Genomic DNA, 17,460 nt, shown 5'->3' with positions numbered 1-17,460 from the left:
TCTTTCTCAAATTCTCAAATTACTTATATTCAATATTCCTCTTTTGAATAAAAGAATTCATGGCATTTACAAAAATCAATCCTATCCATATTTCCACTTTTGATAAAAATTCATAAATTGAATTATACTAAAAATTTCTCTTTTTTTCATTTAATTTCTTGGATCTCAAATATCATGGGAATTCCTCTTTTTACATTTAATTGCTTGAGATCTAAATGTCATGGGAATTCCTCTTTTATCATCAAATAAATTTATCTAAAATTCCTCTTTTCTTTAATAAAAATATTCAATATTCCAAATATACCAAAAATTCCTCTTTTTCCATTTAAATGATTGAATTCCAAGTATGGTGGAAATTCCTCTTTCATCATTTAAATTTATACATGCATAAAATAAATTTAACTAAAATTTCTCTTAAAAATTAAATAAAAATATACATTAATCCTAATATGATAAAATTTCACTTTTTCCATTTAAATGATTGAATTCCAAATATGATGGGAATTCCTCTTTTATCATTTAAATTTATTCATGCATAAAATAATTTATCTAAAATTCTTCTTTAATTTTTAAATAAAATATCTATTATTTTAATATTCTAACTTTTCTCTTTCTCCATTGAAATACATGGATCTCCATTATCATGGGAATTCCTCTTTTATCATAAAAATGAAATTACTAAAAATTTCTCTTTTTCTCTAATTAACTATTTATACATAAACATTAAAAATTAGTTTTCCATGCATATGATGAGAATTATTCATTTAACATAGGATGAATAATCCTAGAATATGGTAGGAAGTCCTCTTTTCACATTATGCATAAAAATGATTTATGTGTTAATTTTTAAACATTTTACCATAGCTCCGCTCTGCTATTACTGATAATTTTTAATATTTTCTAAAAGAATAAGACTTAGTAATAGGATTATGATAGAGTAACTATCGTTTGGACCAATATTCAATTTATGGACTTAATTCCTAAGTTTACCATAATTTATGTAACATTAAAGCATAAAAAAGCCATCTCTTTGGCCTCTAGCTTGACTAGCATAGAGTTTGATTTTAGAATTAGAAATTGCTCCATGAGAAGCATCATTTGAATTGAGAATTGGTCATAGGAATGAGCAATCTTTGGGGGAGAGAGAGATATACATTAAAAAACATCCTAAATTAAGTATAAATGTAAAATTTATGTGATTAATCATTAAAATTCATTAGAGAGCTTCATTTGCATTGAAAAACCATTCAATTGAATACTTCTCAAGCTTGAGAGGGGTTGAGAAGTGAAAAACATTTAGAAGATTAAGAAAAATACCATAAAGTCACACCTTACCTCTTGTTTTTCTTGATTCTCTATTCTTAAGAGGGGCCCGCAACCAATCAATTGGTTAGTATGTTGAGGAACGCTCCAAGGAAGGTTGAAGAGAGAGAGAAGCTCCAATCTCTCCAAAATGTAGAGGATTTTTAGGGGATAATAGAAAATATACTTATTTTAAGGTAATACTGGCATGGTCTAGTTCACAAATGAGAATACAAAAAGATGAGGGTCTATTTATAGGTGAGGGAGGCCACTAGCTGAGTCCAACTAAGTTCTAGAAATTTTTAGCTTCAATTTGGCTGAATTTGGACAAGATTTGGACCAGTTTGGCTCCGTTTTTTATTTGGTTTGATCCAGGAGCGAGGAGAGATAAATATATCTTAATATTTTTAAGTTTAAAACTCATTCACATGTGTGAAATAGTCACCTCCTTGAAGGCTCCTCCTTTCCTTACCAAGGTGTCAAAATTGTATGATTACTCCAAAATATCTCATTGTTTTAGTAGTATTTCATAATTTTTAACTAATAAATCTTGTACTCAGTCAACTCTTCATCTTATGTGGGCATTTACTCATTTTTGGGTATTTTCTTTTATTCATTAGATTTATCTCATCCCAACACTTGGATTAATCTTATTGGTCCATAGGAGCCTTAATTGGACCATAATCCAAAAATTTTAGAAAATCTTGACCCTTAGGCTAAGGTCTTTTAAATCATTTTTAATTAATTCCTAATGCACCTTGGAAATTTTATTTTGATTTTCTATTTCAAGGAAACATATTTTTGATATTTGTAGAATTTATATATCCAAAAATATCTCAGTATTGAATTACCACTCTCTAGAAATTTTTATCTCAATAGGCAAAAATAAGGAAAAATAATATTTTCTTGTATTCAGAAACAGGGAATGATTACAGGGGATTGAAGTAAAGCTTATTCATTATTCAGGTGGCTGAGGAGGAATCTTACATCCTCTCCCACTAGAAAAATGCGAGATGTCCTCATCTCGCAGGTGGAGTATGATCTCTTTCATCATCTTCTTCTTCTTCTTCAATTGCTTCCAGTGTTAAATGATAAAAGAGAAATTTTCATTATATTTTGAATTCAATCATTTAAATGGAAAAAGAGAAATTTTTGGTATATTTAGAATATTGAATATTTTTATTAAAGAAAAGAGAAATTTTAGATAAATTTATTTGATGATAAAAAAAGAATTTTCATGATATTTAGATTTCAAGCAATTAAATTTAAAAAGAGAAACTCCCATGATAATTGAGATCTAAGAAATTAAATGGAAAAAAGAGAAATTTTTAGTATAATTCAATTTATAAATATTTATCAAAAGTGAAAATATGGGTAGAATTGACTTTTCTAAATCCCATGAATTCTTTTATTCAAAAGAGGAATATTGAATATAATTCATTTGAGAAATTAAGAAAGAATATGGAAATAGTCGTCGATAAAAAAACCCTTTATCTAAGCCAAACAATTGACAAAAATTTAGAAAAAGTCCCATTATCGGTATCAAAGTAGAAAAAGCTACTAAATGGGAATAGAAGGTGATAAGATGTTAATGGGATGCAATAGGATGCGATAGGATGTGAATGGATGTGATAAGATGTAAATGGGATGCGATAGGATGTGAATGGATGTGATAAGATGTAAATGGGATGCGATAGGATGTGAATGGATGTGATAAGATGTAAATGGATGTGATAAGATGTGATACAATGTGATGAGATGTGATACGATGTGAATAGATGTGATGAGATGTAAATGGGATGTGAATAGATGTGATAAGATGTAAATGGGATGCAATAGGATGTGAATGGATGTGATAAGATGTGAATGGGATGTGATAGGATGTGGTGTGATGAAAATGAATGTGGATGAGATGTGAAGTAAATGGATGTGGATGTGAATGATGAGATGAGAATGAGATGAGAGGATATGTGAAAGGGTGAGATGGGAAGTAAATGGATGTGGATGTGTGATGTGTATGTGTATGTGTATGTGAAGTAAATGGATGTGGATGTGTATGTGAAAGAATCTGATGTGAATATATGTGATGTGACGTGATAGATGTGGATAGTCGTGCATGTGAATGATTGGATGGATGTGGATGAATGAGATGGGCTGTGTATGAATGAGATATGATGTGGATGTGATGTAAAGTGGATGGAATGAATGAGATATGATGTGGATAGATGTGGACGTGATGTAAGGTGGATAGAATGTATGTGATGGAATGAGAATGTGATGAATGTGATGAATGTGAATGGATGTGATATGATGTGAGTCAGGATAAGTGTGAATGGGTGAGAGATGTGATATGATGTGAGTCAGGATAAGTGTGAATGGGTGAGAGATGTGATGTGAAATGGATGTGATGTAATATGATGTAAATTGGGATAGATGTGAATGGATGATATGTGATGTGAATTGGGAGAGATGTGAATGAATGAGATGTGATGTGAATGGATGAGATGCAATGGGTTGTGAATCAGGACAGATGTGAATGAATGAGATGTGAGGTGAAATGGTGGATGTGATGTGATGTGGATCGGGGTAGATATGAATGGATGAGGTGTGAATGAATGTGATGTGATGAGATGTGGATATGGGTAGATGCAAGTGGATGAGATATGAATGAATGTGATGTGATGAGATGTGGATATGGGTAGATGCGAGTGGATGAGATGTGATGAGTATAAATGTGGAAAGATGTGATGAGTATAAATGTGGAAAGATGTGATGAGATGGAAAATGATGTGATTGGATGAGAATGGATGAAGGACGATGGGAATACATATGATTGGACTTGGATTAAGTAATGTGGATTGATGTGGAACAATCTGGAAAGATGAGAGTTCGTTATAGAAACTGTATATGACCCGTTTTTAAATGACTGTTTTATGTCAAGAATGATGGGAAAGCATTTTGATCGTCTTGTGAATGAGGTCGTGGACCTAAGTGATAAAGATGCAGCAGCTGACAGAGAGTCAACGGAGGACGTCTCGCATAGCACGATCGACCGAGGTCTTGACTAGCCTCGATTTGATTTAAATGGTGAGCTTCTGGTACGGTGGATGAGGGACCAAGGAAGCGGCATATGAGTGAAGCGCTAGGTGACCTGTGAAGGATCCTAGAGGGTGCTGACCACCTTGAATTTGCGGAGCTTCTTTGTACCCAATGCTTTGGTGAAGATGTCAACGACCTGATCCTGTGTGCTGACATAAACAAGGTCAACGTCTCCTGCCAAAACCTTCTCTCTGACAAAATGGTAGTGGACCTCTATATGCTTCGTGCGAGCATGAAAAACTGGGTTCCTAGCCAATTGTATACTGCTGATATTGTCACAGAAAATGACAACTTGTCTATCCACCACTGATAGACCCAAATCTGCAACAAGTAGCTTTCTTAACCAAGCTACCTCACATGCTGCCATAGCAGCACCTCTGTACTCGGCCTCTGTACTACTGGATAGAGCAACCGTAGGCTGCTTCTTGCTGCTCCAAGTCACAGCAGCACTCCCCAAAGAAAACATGAAGCCACTAGTAGATCTTCTATCTGAGATACGACCAACAAAATCAGCATTTGTGTACCCATGTACACATATCTCTGTCCCAGTTTCATAAAATAGTCGACAATGCAAAGTAGACCTCACATACCTCAATATGCGTCTCAATGCATCCAAATGCGGCTTTCGAGGAACCTGCATAAACTGACTCACCAACCCAATAGCATAGCTCAAATATGGCCTGGTGATTGTCATGTAGATCAAGCTTCCTACTATGCGCCTATACATAGTAGGATCCTCCAAAATCTCTCCTGAATCTGCACTCAACTTGCCATTCTGATCCAATGACACTGAGATAGGATTACAACCTGTCATACCATACTTGGACAACATGTCCAAGCCATACTCTCTATGCAGTAATCCAATATCATGTGGTGACCTAATCACCTCAATGCCCAAGAAATATCTGAGCTCCCCCAGATCCTTCATCTCAAACTTCTATCTACGCAAGATCTTTACATCAAAGATCTCTGCATTATGGTCCCCTGTAAAAATGATCAGGTCATCTACATAGATGACAATAAGCACAACCCCTCTATCACTATGTCTCACATACAGCGATAAATCTGCATTGGCTACATGAAAGCCAATAGTGACAAGATATTCAGAAACCTTGTCAGACCTTGGTGCTTGTTTTAAGCTATACAAGGCTTTCTTTAACCTGCAAACATGCTCGGGGTGACTCACATCCTCATAACCAGGTGGCTGCAACATATACACCTCTTCCTGCAAATCCCCATGCAAGAATGCATTCTTTACATACATTTGATGTAAACACCATTGCTTTGACGTAGCCACTGCTATCATAACTCTCACTGTTGCCATCTTGGCAACTGGGCTGAAAGTTTCCTCATAATCAATGCCATATGTCTGTACATATCATTTGGCTACCAATCTAGCCTTATACTTGCTTATGCTTCCATCACTATTATGTTTTACTTTGTCACCCACTTGCATCCAATGGCTTTCTTGCCTTCAAGCAATTGCACTAAATCTCAAGTCTCATTTCCATATAGTGCATCCATCTCCTCATTTCCATATAGTGCATCCATCTCCTCATCCATCACTGTTATATTTTACTTTATACACCCACTTGCATCCAATGGCTTTCTTGCCTTCAAGCAATTGCACTAAATCCCAAGTCTCATTTCCATATAGTGCATCCATCTCCTCATCCATAGCTTTCTCCCAACACACATTTCCAACAGCCTCATCAATGCATGTGGGCTCTACAACCTGCACAACTTTTGCCATGTATGCATTGTGATGTGCCATTAAACCATCATAGTAGGTAAACCTCTACACAGGATTCTTCACTCTCCTAGATCTTCGCAGCTTTGCATTCATGGCTTCCATAGCCTTCTTTACACTAGGTGTTCTCATAGCTGGTATCCCAAGATCCTCATCAAGACTCATCTTTGAGAGCCACTAGACTCTCCATCAACATGAGAATGCCCTGCAGAAATGTCAGGCATACTATGGGACTCAACCACTTTCTCTTTGCCTTATATATGATGTACTAATCACATTTGCAGGACTGGTATTATGACACAGCCTGCCACTCCATGGTCTATCAACTGAACCACTAGATGAGGACTCTCTTGGTCCACTCAAAGATTATAATTGCTGACTTGCATTCTCTGCAACCACATTTCCACTCACATCAGCCCCAATAGCTTCTTTTTCAGCAGCATACCAGCTGCTCATCTCATTAAAAACAACATCCCTACTTACCCTCAACTCATGTGTAGCAGGGTTATAACACCTGTATCCCTTTTGATCAAGGGAATACGCAATAAACACACATTTTTCAGCTTTTGGATCTAGCTTAGTTCTCAGCTCAACTGGCACATGCACATATGCAATGCATCCAAAGACCTTTAGATGAGACAAATCAGATTTTTTGCCAGTAAACCACTCCTTTGGAGTTACATCATATATGGCTGCAATTGGAGTCCTGTTCATGATGTAAACTGCTGTAAAAACAGCCTCAGTCCATAAGCTATGCGGCATATTCTTCTCTCCCATCAATGCTCGCGCAATCTCAGCAGCAATGTGCATGTTTTTTTGCTCAGCAACTCCATTTTGCTCCGGAGTGTATCTGCATGTAAACTATCTCCGAATACCATTCTTCTTCAAAAATTTAGAGAACTCATTGGAGAAGTACTCTCCCCCTCCATCTGACCTTAGGCACTTTACATATTTCCCTGTTTGCTTTTCAACCATAACTCTGAAATTTTGAAAATGAGTGAACACCTCACCCTTCTCCTTCATGAAGTATACCCACACTTTCCTTGTGTGGTCATCAATAAATGTCACATAATACCTACAGCCTCCCATAGACATGGTCTTTGTAGGACCCCATACATCTGAATGTACAACATCTAGTGCATTTCTGCTCACATTTCTGTCACTTGGAAATACATGCTTTGTTTGCTTTCCAAATTGGCATGCTTCACATATTTTTTTGCATACCTTCAATTTTAAACTTTGGCAGCCCTGTCACAATTTCTTTAGTCTACATAGACTTCATTCTCTGCACATTCATGTGTCCAATTCTTTTCTGCCAAATGTCTGTGTCTGCAACAATTCCTGAACCATTTGCAAACATCGCAGCACTCACTTCAGGCATGTTTACATTCAATGTAAATATTCTGTCCACTCTGTTGCCTTTTGCAACCAACCTGCACTTGTCTTTAAAGTCTTCAACATAACAACCATCAGGGTTAAACCAAACCTACAAACCCAGAAAAGATACAGGGGAGAAGAGAGCTTGAGCTCTTGCAAGCACACACACACACTCACAAAACCCTAATAGAGAACACACAAGGTGAGAGGCTGAAAATCTTCTTTTTCTCTACTCTACACTCAACACACCATATACAAGAATAAGAGTACACACAATATGAAAGGTACTCAACCAATACATACACGGGATCTCTATACTGTGAACCCGACTAAATGAGTTGGCGCTATAACTATGCCAGTCTCTAGAATGGCTGTCACACAGCCTGTCATCCCACTGGCCGCATATCACCCAAGATCTCACCAACCATGCCAGTGGTGTAAGTGTGGGGCCTATCCCCCAGGCGGGTCATCGCCTCACTAGACGAGCTCGATATCTCAACACTCCCCCTCGAGCTCAACTCCATCTCATGTACACCAAGCGAAGCCCTGAATCTGCGGAGTTTCTCTGTACCCAATGCTTTGGTGAAGATGTCAGCTACCTGATCCTCTATGCTGACATAAACAAGGTCAAGATCTCCTGCCAAGACCTTCTCTCTGACAAAGTGGTAGTGGACCTCTATGTGCTTCATACGAGCATGAAAAACTGGGTTCCTGGCCAACTGTATACTGCTAATGTTGTCACAGAAAATGACAACTTGTCTATCCCCACCCACTGAAAACCCAAATCTACAAGTAGCTTTCTCAACCAAGCTACCTCACATGCTGCCATAGCAGCTCCTCTGTACTCGGCCTCTGTACTGGATAGAGCAACCGTAGGCTGCTTCTTGCTGCTCCAAGTCACAGCAGCACTCCCCAACGAAAACATGAATCCACTGGTAGATCTTCTATCTGAGATACTACCAGCCCAATCAGCATCTATGTACCCATGTACACATATCTCTGTCCCAGTCTCATAGAACAGTCCACAATGCAAAGTAGACTTCACATACCTCAGTATGCGTCTCACTGCATCCAAATGTGGTTTCCGTGGAACCTGCATAAACTGACTCACCAACCCAACAGCATAGCTCAAATCTGGTCTGGTGATCGTTATGTAAATCAAACTTCCTACTATGCTTCTGTACATAGTAGGGTCCTCCAAGATCTCTCTTGAATCTGCACTCAACTTGCCATTCTGATCCAATGGCACAGAAATAGGCTTACAGCCTGTCATACCATACTTGGACAACATGTCCAAGCCATACTGTCTCTGCAGTAATCCAATACCATGTGGTGACCTAATCACCTCAATGCCCAAGAAATATTTGAGCTCCCCCAGATCCTTCATCTCAAACTTCTGTCTAAGCAGGATCTTTACATCAAAGATCTCTGCATCATGGTCCCCCGTAATGATCAAGTCATCTACATAGATGACAACAAGTACAACTCCTCTATCACCATGTCTCACATACAGCGAGAAATCTGCATTGGCTACATGAAAGCCAATAGTGACAAGATATTCAAAAATCTTGTTAGACTATGCTCTTGGTGTTTGTTTTAAGCCATACAAGGCTTTCTTCAACCTGCAAACATGCTCGGGGTGACCCACATCCTCATATCCAGGTGGCTGCAACATATACACCTCTTCTTGCAAATCCCCATGCAAGAATGCATTCTTTACATCCATCTGATGTAAAGACCATTGCTTTGACGCAGCCACTGCTATCACAACTCTCACCGTTGCCATCTTGGCAACTGGGCTGAAAGTTTCCTCATAATCAATCCCATATGTCTGTGCATATCCTTTGGCTACCAATCTAGCCTTGTACCTGTTTATACTTCCATCACTGTTATGTTTAACTTTGTACACCCACTTGCATCCAATGGCTTTCTTGCCTTCAGGCAATTGCACTAAATCCCAAGTCTCATTTCCATATAGTGCATCCATCTCCTCATCCATAGCTTTCTCCCAACACACATTTCCAACAGCCTCATCAATGCATGTGGGCTCAACAACCTGCACAACCTTTGCCATATATGCATAGTGATGTGCCACATAACCATCATAAGTAAACCTCTGCACAGGGTTCTTCACTCTCCCAGATCTTTGCAGCTTTTCATTCATGGCTTCCATAGCCTTCTTTACACCAGGTGTTCTCATAGCTGGGATCCCAAGCTCCTCATCAAGGCTCATATCTGAGCCACTAGACTCTCCATCAACATGAGAATGCCCTGTAGAAATGTCAGGCATACCAAGGGACTCAACCACTTTTTCTTTTCCTTTACGTGATGTACTAATCACATTTACAGGATTGGTATTATGACGCAGCCTGCCACTCCATGGTCTATCAACAGACCCACTAGATGAGGACTCTCCTGGTCCACTCAAAGACTGTGATTGCTGACCTGCATTCTGTGCAACCACACTTCCACTCACATCAGCCCACAGCTTCCTTTTCAGCAGCATACCAGCTGCTCATCTCATCAAAGACAACATCCCTACTTACCCTCAACTCACGTGTAGCAGGGTTATAACAACTGTATCCCTTTTACTCAAGGGAGTATCCAGATGAGACAAATCTGGTTTTCTGCCAGTAAACCTCTCCTCTGGAGTTACATCATGTATGGCTACAGTTGGAGTCCTGTTCATGATGTATACTGCTGTAGAAACAGCCTCAGCCCAATAGCAATGCGGCATATTCTTCTCTTCCATCAATGCTCGCGCAATCTCAGCAATGTGCCTGTTTTTCCGCTCAGCAACTCCATTTTGCTGCGGAGTGTATCTACATGTAAACTGTCTCCGAATACCATTCTTCTTCAAAAATTCAGAGAACTCATTGGAGAAGTACTCTCCCCCTCCATAGGCACTTTACATATTTCCCTGTTTGCTTTTCAACCAAAACTCTGAAATTCTGAAAGTGAGTGAGCACCTCACTCTTCTCCTTCATGAAATATACCCACACTTTCCTTGTGTGGTCATCAATGAAAGTCACATAATACCTGCAGCCTCCCATAGATATGTCTTCGTAGGACCCCATACATCTGAATGCACAACATCTAGTGTATTTCTGCTCACATATCTGTTACGTGGAAACACATGCTTTGTTTGCTTCCCAAATTGGCATGCTTCACATATTTTCTGCATACCTTCCACTTTAAATTTTGGTAGCCCTGTCACAATTCCTTTTGTCTGTATAGACTTCAATCTTTGCACATTTACATGTCCAATCCTTTTATGCCATATGTCTGTGTCTGCAATAATTCCTGAACCATTTGCAAACATCGCAGCACTCATTTCAGGCATGTCTACATTCAACGTAAACATTCTGCCCACTCTGTTGCCTTTTGCAACCAACCTGCACTTGTCTTTGAAATCTTCAACATAACACCCATCAGGGTTAAACCGAACCTGCGAACCCTGCTCAATCATCTGGCCAACTGAAACCAGATTCTTTGTTATGTTCGGTACATGAAGTACATCTGCAAGGTACTTCACTTTGCCATCCTGCATAGACAATGACACATCTCCAACGTGGGCAATTGGATGAGCAGTGTCATCCCCTGTTTCCACAAAACCTGGTCTTTTCGGGTTTTTCATCTCCTTGAACCACTCCCCATGACTCGTCATGTGGTTCGAAGTGCCTGAATCCACATACCATACATTATCTTTTTGTGCTGCATCAACATTTTCAGACATGGCATTCACGACATGCTGCATAACAAACAACCTTTCATTATCCTCATTATTTCTGCTTGAGGATGCATAGTTGTTTTGCTGCACTTTTCCATTTTGCATGTCAGCCTGCTTCTTATAACATTCTGACTGCACATGTCCAGGCTTACCACAATAATAGCATTCACGTGCATCATTATATTGCCTTTGCCAATTTCCACGGCCTCTTTGACTCCCCCTGCCTCTGAATTTGCCTCTTCCACCTGCGTGTTGTTGTTGTTGTTGTTGATTCTGGGACTGTTGTTGCTGCTTCTGCTACTGCTGGCCATAATTCTAATTACCTGTTCGGCCACCTCCTTGACCGCGTCCACCGCCTCCTCTACCTCGTCCTCTTCCTGAACTCGTGTAGAAGGCCTGTTGCTCTGAACTGTTTTTGCTTTGTAAAGACTGTTGGTCTTCACCCAAGCTCTTCTCTTTGATAATCAGCATAAACACCAAATCTGTAAAGTTGGGAATGTTTTCCCGAGTCTGAATGGACGTCTTGAATGCCTTGTATTGTGGCCCGAGACCACGTAGACAGACTTCCACCTTGTCATCATCATCTACTGACACACCAATAGATGCAAGGGATTCCACAATACCCTTTATCTTCAGCGCATAGTCATTCACAGACATGCTCTTTTTCTCCACAGTATGAAGTTCATTCTTCAACTGTATCTTGCGTGCCTTGGTATTTGTTTCATAAAGCTTTACCAAGGTGTCCCACGCCTCCTTGGAGGACTTGGCATCCTGAATGTGCCCAATCATGGTGTCCTGTATACTAATAGATAGCCAATACATAACCTTCCTGGCTCCTTGGTTCCAGTCTTTAAACTCTTTCACATCTGCAGAGCAGTCGGATTTATATCCGGTATCTCCGGTGCCTCTTCATGCTCACCTTCTATGTAGTCCCAATAGCCTTTTCCCATCAGGAAATTTGTCAACCTGAACCTCCAAGCATGGAAGTTATTCTTATCAAGCTTCTCAGCCACAATCTGAGTTATCCCATCATTTGACATCTTGCCAAACACACAATTTTACCAGAACCTGCACTCTGGTTTTTCTGCACAAACTGCTGTATTTTCTGCACAGCGGTACTGTAGTACTCTCAAATGTCACAACCAGTGACTTCAATGTGCATACATACACCCAATGGCAACTGTAGACCTCTTTGCAGCACCCACAGTGTCTGCACACAATCTGTCTTCGTGCAGTTCTTAAAACAGAGTTCTGCAGAGAATCGATGACTTACCTGCAGTGCTCGAAATCGCCTGCTTTCTGAAAAACGGAGGTCCAGATGCGCCCGAAACGCGTTTTCGGCCCAAAAATCTTAGTCCGATACGACAGTATAGTTGCCCTATAGCTTTACTCCCGCGAAGAAAGCTCCTCAATCAGAGATCGTTTGCCGGTGCCTCCTGTAGAGCTCTCGACAAGGGTGTAGTCACCAACACAATAGGGAAGAGTAGTTGAAGCTCTTACCCTCGTACCACTTCCTGTGGTTCTCTTGCTTACATCTTAGCCCTTAGCACAAACCAGGCTCTGATACCAAGAAAAGATGCAGGGGGAAGAGAGCTTGAGCTCTTGCAAGCACACACACACACTCACAAAACCCTAATAGAGAACACACAAGGTGAGAGGCTGAAAATCTTCTTTTTCTCTACTCAACACTCAACACACCATATACAAGAATAAGAGTACACACAATATGAAAGGTACTCAACCAATACATACACGGGTTCTCTATAGTGTGAACCCGACTAAATGAGCTGGCGCTATAACTATGCCAGTCTCTAGAATGGCTGTCACACAGCCTGTCATCCCACTGGCCGCATATCACCCAAGATCTCACCAACCATGCCAGTGGTGTAAGTGTGGGGCCTATCCCCCAGGCGGGTCATCAGTGGCCATCGCCTCACTAGACGAGCTCGATATCTCAACAAACCCTGCTCAATCATCTGGCCAACTAAAACCTGATTCTTTGTTATGTTCGGAACATGAAGTACATCTGCAAGGTACTTCACTTTTTCATCCTGCATAGACAATGGTACATCTCCAACATGGGCAATTGGATGAGCAGTGTCATCCCCTGTTTCCACAAAACCTGGTCTTTCAAGGTTTTCCATCTCCTTGAACCACTCCCCACGACTTGTCATATGGTTTGAAGCACCTGAATCAGCGTACCATACATCATCTTTATGTGTTGCTTCAACATTTTGAGACATGGCATTAACGACATGCTGCATAACAAACAACCTTTCATTGTCCTCATTGTTTCTGCTCGAGGATGCATAGTTGTTTTGCTGCAATTTTCCATTTTGCATGTCAGCCTGCTTCTTATAACAATCTGCCTGCACGTGTCTAGGCTTACCACACTAAAAGCACCCATGTGTATCATTACAGTGCCTTTGCCAATGTAAGGTTCCTCCTTTTCTAAAATAGGGAAAACACTTAAGATAGTCCACTAAGTCTTAACTTGAAGAAAATCTCCTATTTATCGACACCTTGACCATGTAGAGATTCAAGGATATGATTCATAGGTAAGACCTAGTCCTATCCCGTAGGGGGAGTGTGATCTTCTAAAAATCAAATCACCCATAGGGTAATTGATCATAAATTGGGCAACTACTAGACTTGATTTCTAGAAGCAACGCTTTTTTCTCATCCATGCAAGGCACAGCCCGCTGGTCTAGTTTTTTAGAATAGAGTTGCCCAAGAACCTATTTATCTAGCATAGGGCTTTCACCTAATCTGTTAGAAAGCAACCTGACTAATCGGGTCCACCTATCCATAGGATGGTGCCGCCGGGGAATTCCATCCTCCCACTTTCCACCCTACTCACGTGTCAATTTGTTTTCTAATTAATCCTACCACACTGTTTGACATAAATAAACATGTTCCTTAATTAAGGCCCTTTTCACAAGGTTTGTTAAAACAGTCTTTTTCCACAATACAATAATGCCAAAGACAAGATATATATAAAAAATTTATACATGAATCAATTCCATACAAGCCAAACCGGCTCTCTTATTCTTTTCCTTTATACTACCGATGATCTAGAATTTGGCCTTCTAGCCTCTACATGCTGGGCAAAACCCTACGGGACCATACACCTGGCCGCTGGCGAGGACTCAAGCCGACTTGTCGCCCTCTCAGGCTCCATCACTTGATCCTCCCGCCCCTGAGAGGGATGTCTGCACACTAGGGTGGGCTTATCACCACACTAGCCTAGGCCCTCAGAACTAGAGAGCATCATAATCTCTCGCCTCAATCAGCAAACCTTATTCTTCCAATGGTATGAGGGATACCTTGGGCCATTCGCGGGCTTTGCTACTAACGACGCTGCCCGGCTACACAAGCACGGAACGGAGTTAGCATCGAAGCCCCGCGAAAAACTTGCACTCTTTAAAGATAACAATTTCAATGCAATTCATTGAATACAGCATCACTCAATTCATAACTTCATACAATTTTATGTCATTAATTTAAAAGGAAAAGATACACATTTATTAACACTAATATTTTAAAAAAACTCTTCTTTGAAAGATCACCAAGCTAACCTGGCCACCATTTCCTTGAGGAGCTTGTAAAGGGAGGGTTGGCCGCATCGGCGGGAGCATCTTCTCTAATCTCGTTGTTGCGCGCTCCTCCGGAGGTAATATTCTGACGTTTTTGGAAAGGGGCCATCTTGGATGTCGTCTTGTAGGGCTCACTGTCGTGGTCGAAATGCTTCAGTTAGATCTGAATTCTGAGATCGTTTGCTCACCGTATGAGAAAAAGACCACAGTGCATGAACCCTCTCTTAAGGCTAAAACCTCTTACTAAAGTCCATGCAAATGGGGGGGGGGATTGTGAGATGTCCTTAACACAAAAACATTTTGCTGAAGGGGAGAAGGGCTGCTGTAAGTCTCTTCACACGGGGGGAGGAAGGGTTGAGAGAAGAGTTAAGGACACTGCCTCCTAGAGCAAGAGGGGGATAGAGGAAAATTGCCTTATCTGAAAAGTGGCAAATGAGGCGAGTGTGGAGAGGGGTGGCTATAAGAGGCGGCTGTACTACAGCAAGTACACTGCACAGGGACAAACGGTGATACGGATGGCGACACAGCAGAGCATGAGCTACGCAAAAAATGCATGTTGCCCATGGAGCACCTCGGCGGGGGTTTATATAACTGTGGGGTTCGGGTATGGGCGCTGCTCAAAGCAAGGATGAAAGGACAGTGTACCAGCAAAGGCTGTAGATCCACGACCTGCATGGCTCAGGGGGGGAAGGTACGGTGTCGGTTAACAGGGAGAAAGGAGTAATACGCATGTACCTTATCTGGTTAAGGGCAGCATGGGTGTCCACGTAGCGGTACGTGTGGACCACACAATGGGCGACCGTCCTTTGGTTCTTGTGCGGCCATCGTACGAACACCTTGATAAGTGTGTACGGTCCAAATTTTGGGACGAGGTCCCCAAATTTGGGGCGTCCCGCCTCGATTTGCATGTCGGACCACCCTGAGGAGCGAATTTTTTTTTATCTGGGATATTCTCCTCGTCGTTGGGGTGCAGACCGTTTGTCAATCGGATGCCCGGTTGTACATTTATTAAGGTTTAAAGTTCGTCGCTTTTTAACTAAAAATGATTGAAATTTGTATGTATAAGCTTGATCCAGTGTCCGTTTTGGATGCTGTAAAATCTTATACTAGGGTAAAATCACACGCAGATTCCAAATTTGGGCTCAAAATTTGAAGATTCTAAGTAGAAATGACTCATTTAATAAAATCATTGATTTTTATACCATAAAAACTCATAAATTTATCTATTACATGGACATTTCTTTATTAGTGAAGATGGGTATGTTACAGCCAATTTCCACGACCTCTTTGACTCCCCCTGCCTTTTAATTGGCCTCTTCCACCTACGTGTTGTTGTTGTTGTGAATTCTGGGACTGTTGTTATTGTTGCTGCTGGCCATAATTCTGATTCCCTATTCGGCCACCTCCTTGGCCGCATCCACGGTCTCCTCTACCTCGTCCTCTTCCTGAACTTGTGTAGAAGGCCTATTGTTCTAAACTGTTTTTGTCTTGTGAAGACGGTTGGTCTTCACCCAAGCTCTTCTCTTCTATAATAAACATAGACACCAAATCTGTGAAATTGGGAATAGACGTCTTGAACGCCTTGTATTGTGGCCCGAGACCACGTAGATAAAACTCCACCTTATCATCATCATCTACTGAAACGCCAATAGATGCAAGGGATTCCACAATACCCTTGATCTTCAATGCATAGTCATTCACACCAGACATACTCTTTTTCTCCATAGTATGAAGTTCATTCTTCAACTATATCTTTTGTGCCTTGGTATTTGTTTCATAGAGTTTTACCAAGGTGTCCCACGCCTCCTTGGGGGACTTGGCATCCTGTATGTGCCCAATCATGGTGTCCTGTATACTAATAGAGAGCCAATACATAACTTTTCTAGCTCCTTGGTTCCAATTCTTGAACTCTTTCACAGCTGCAGCAGTCGGATTGATCTCTGGTATCTTCGGTATCTCCGATGCCTCTTCATGCTCACCTTCTATGTAGTCCCAGTAACCCTTTCCCATCAAGAAATTTGTCAACCTGAACCTCCAAGCATGGAAGTTATTCTTGTAAGCTTCTCAGTAACAATCTTTATGTCACCATTTGACATCCTGCCAGACACACAAATCTACTAGAAACAGCACTCTGGTTTGTCCTGCACAAACTACTGTATTTTTTGCAGCGGTACTGTACTACACTCAAATGTCACAACCAGTGACCTCAATGTGCATACATACACCCAATGGCAACTTTTGACCTCCTTGCAGCACACATAATGTCTGCACAACCAATCTGTCTTCTTGCAGTTCTTAAAACAGAGTTCTGCATAGAATCGATGACTTACCCGCAGTGCTCAAAATCGCTTGCTTTCTGAAAAATGGAGGTCCCAACGCGCCCGAAATGCATTTTTGGACCAAAAAATATTGTCCAATAGGACAACATAGTTGCCCTATAGCTTTACTCCCCACGAAGAAAGCTCCTCAATTAGAGATTCTTTTTCGGTGCCTCCCGTAGAGCTCCCGACAAGGGTGTAGTCGTCGCCAATAGAAATAGGGAAGAGTAGATGAAGCTCTTCCCCTCGTACCGCTTCCTGTGCTTCTCTTGCTTTGCAGCTCAGCCC

This window comes from Cibotium barometz, chromosome 23, assembly GCF_041138505.1.
Source record: "Cibotium barometz isolate CiBa-2024 chromosome 23, ASM4113850v1, whole genome shotgun sequence".
Lineage (NCBI taxonomy): Eukaryota > Viridiplantae > Streptophyta > Polypodiopsida > Cyatheales > Cibotiaceae > Cibotium > Cibotium barometz.
This window is presented reverse-complemented; position numbering follows the sequence as displayed.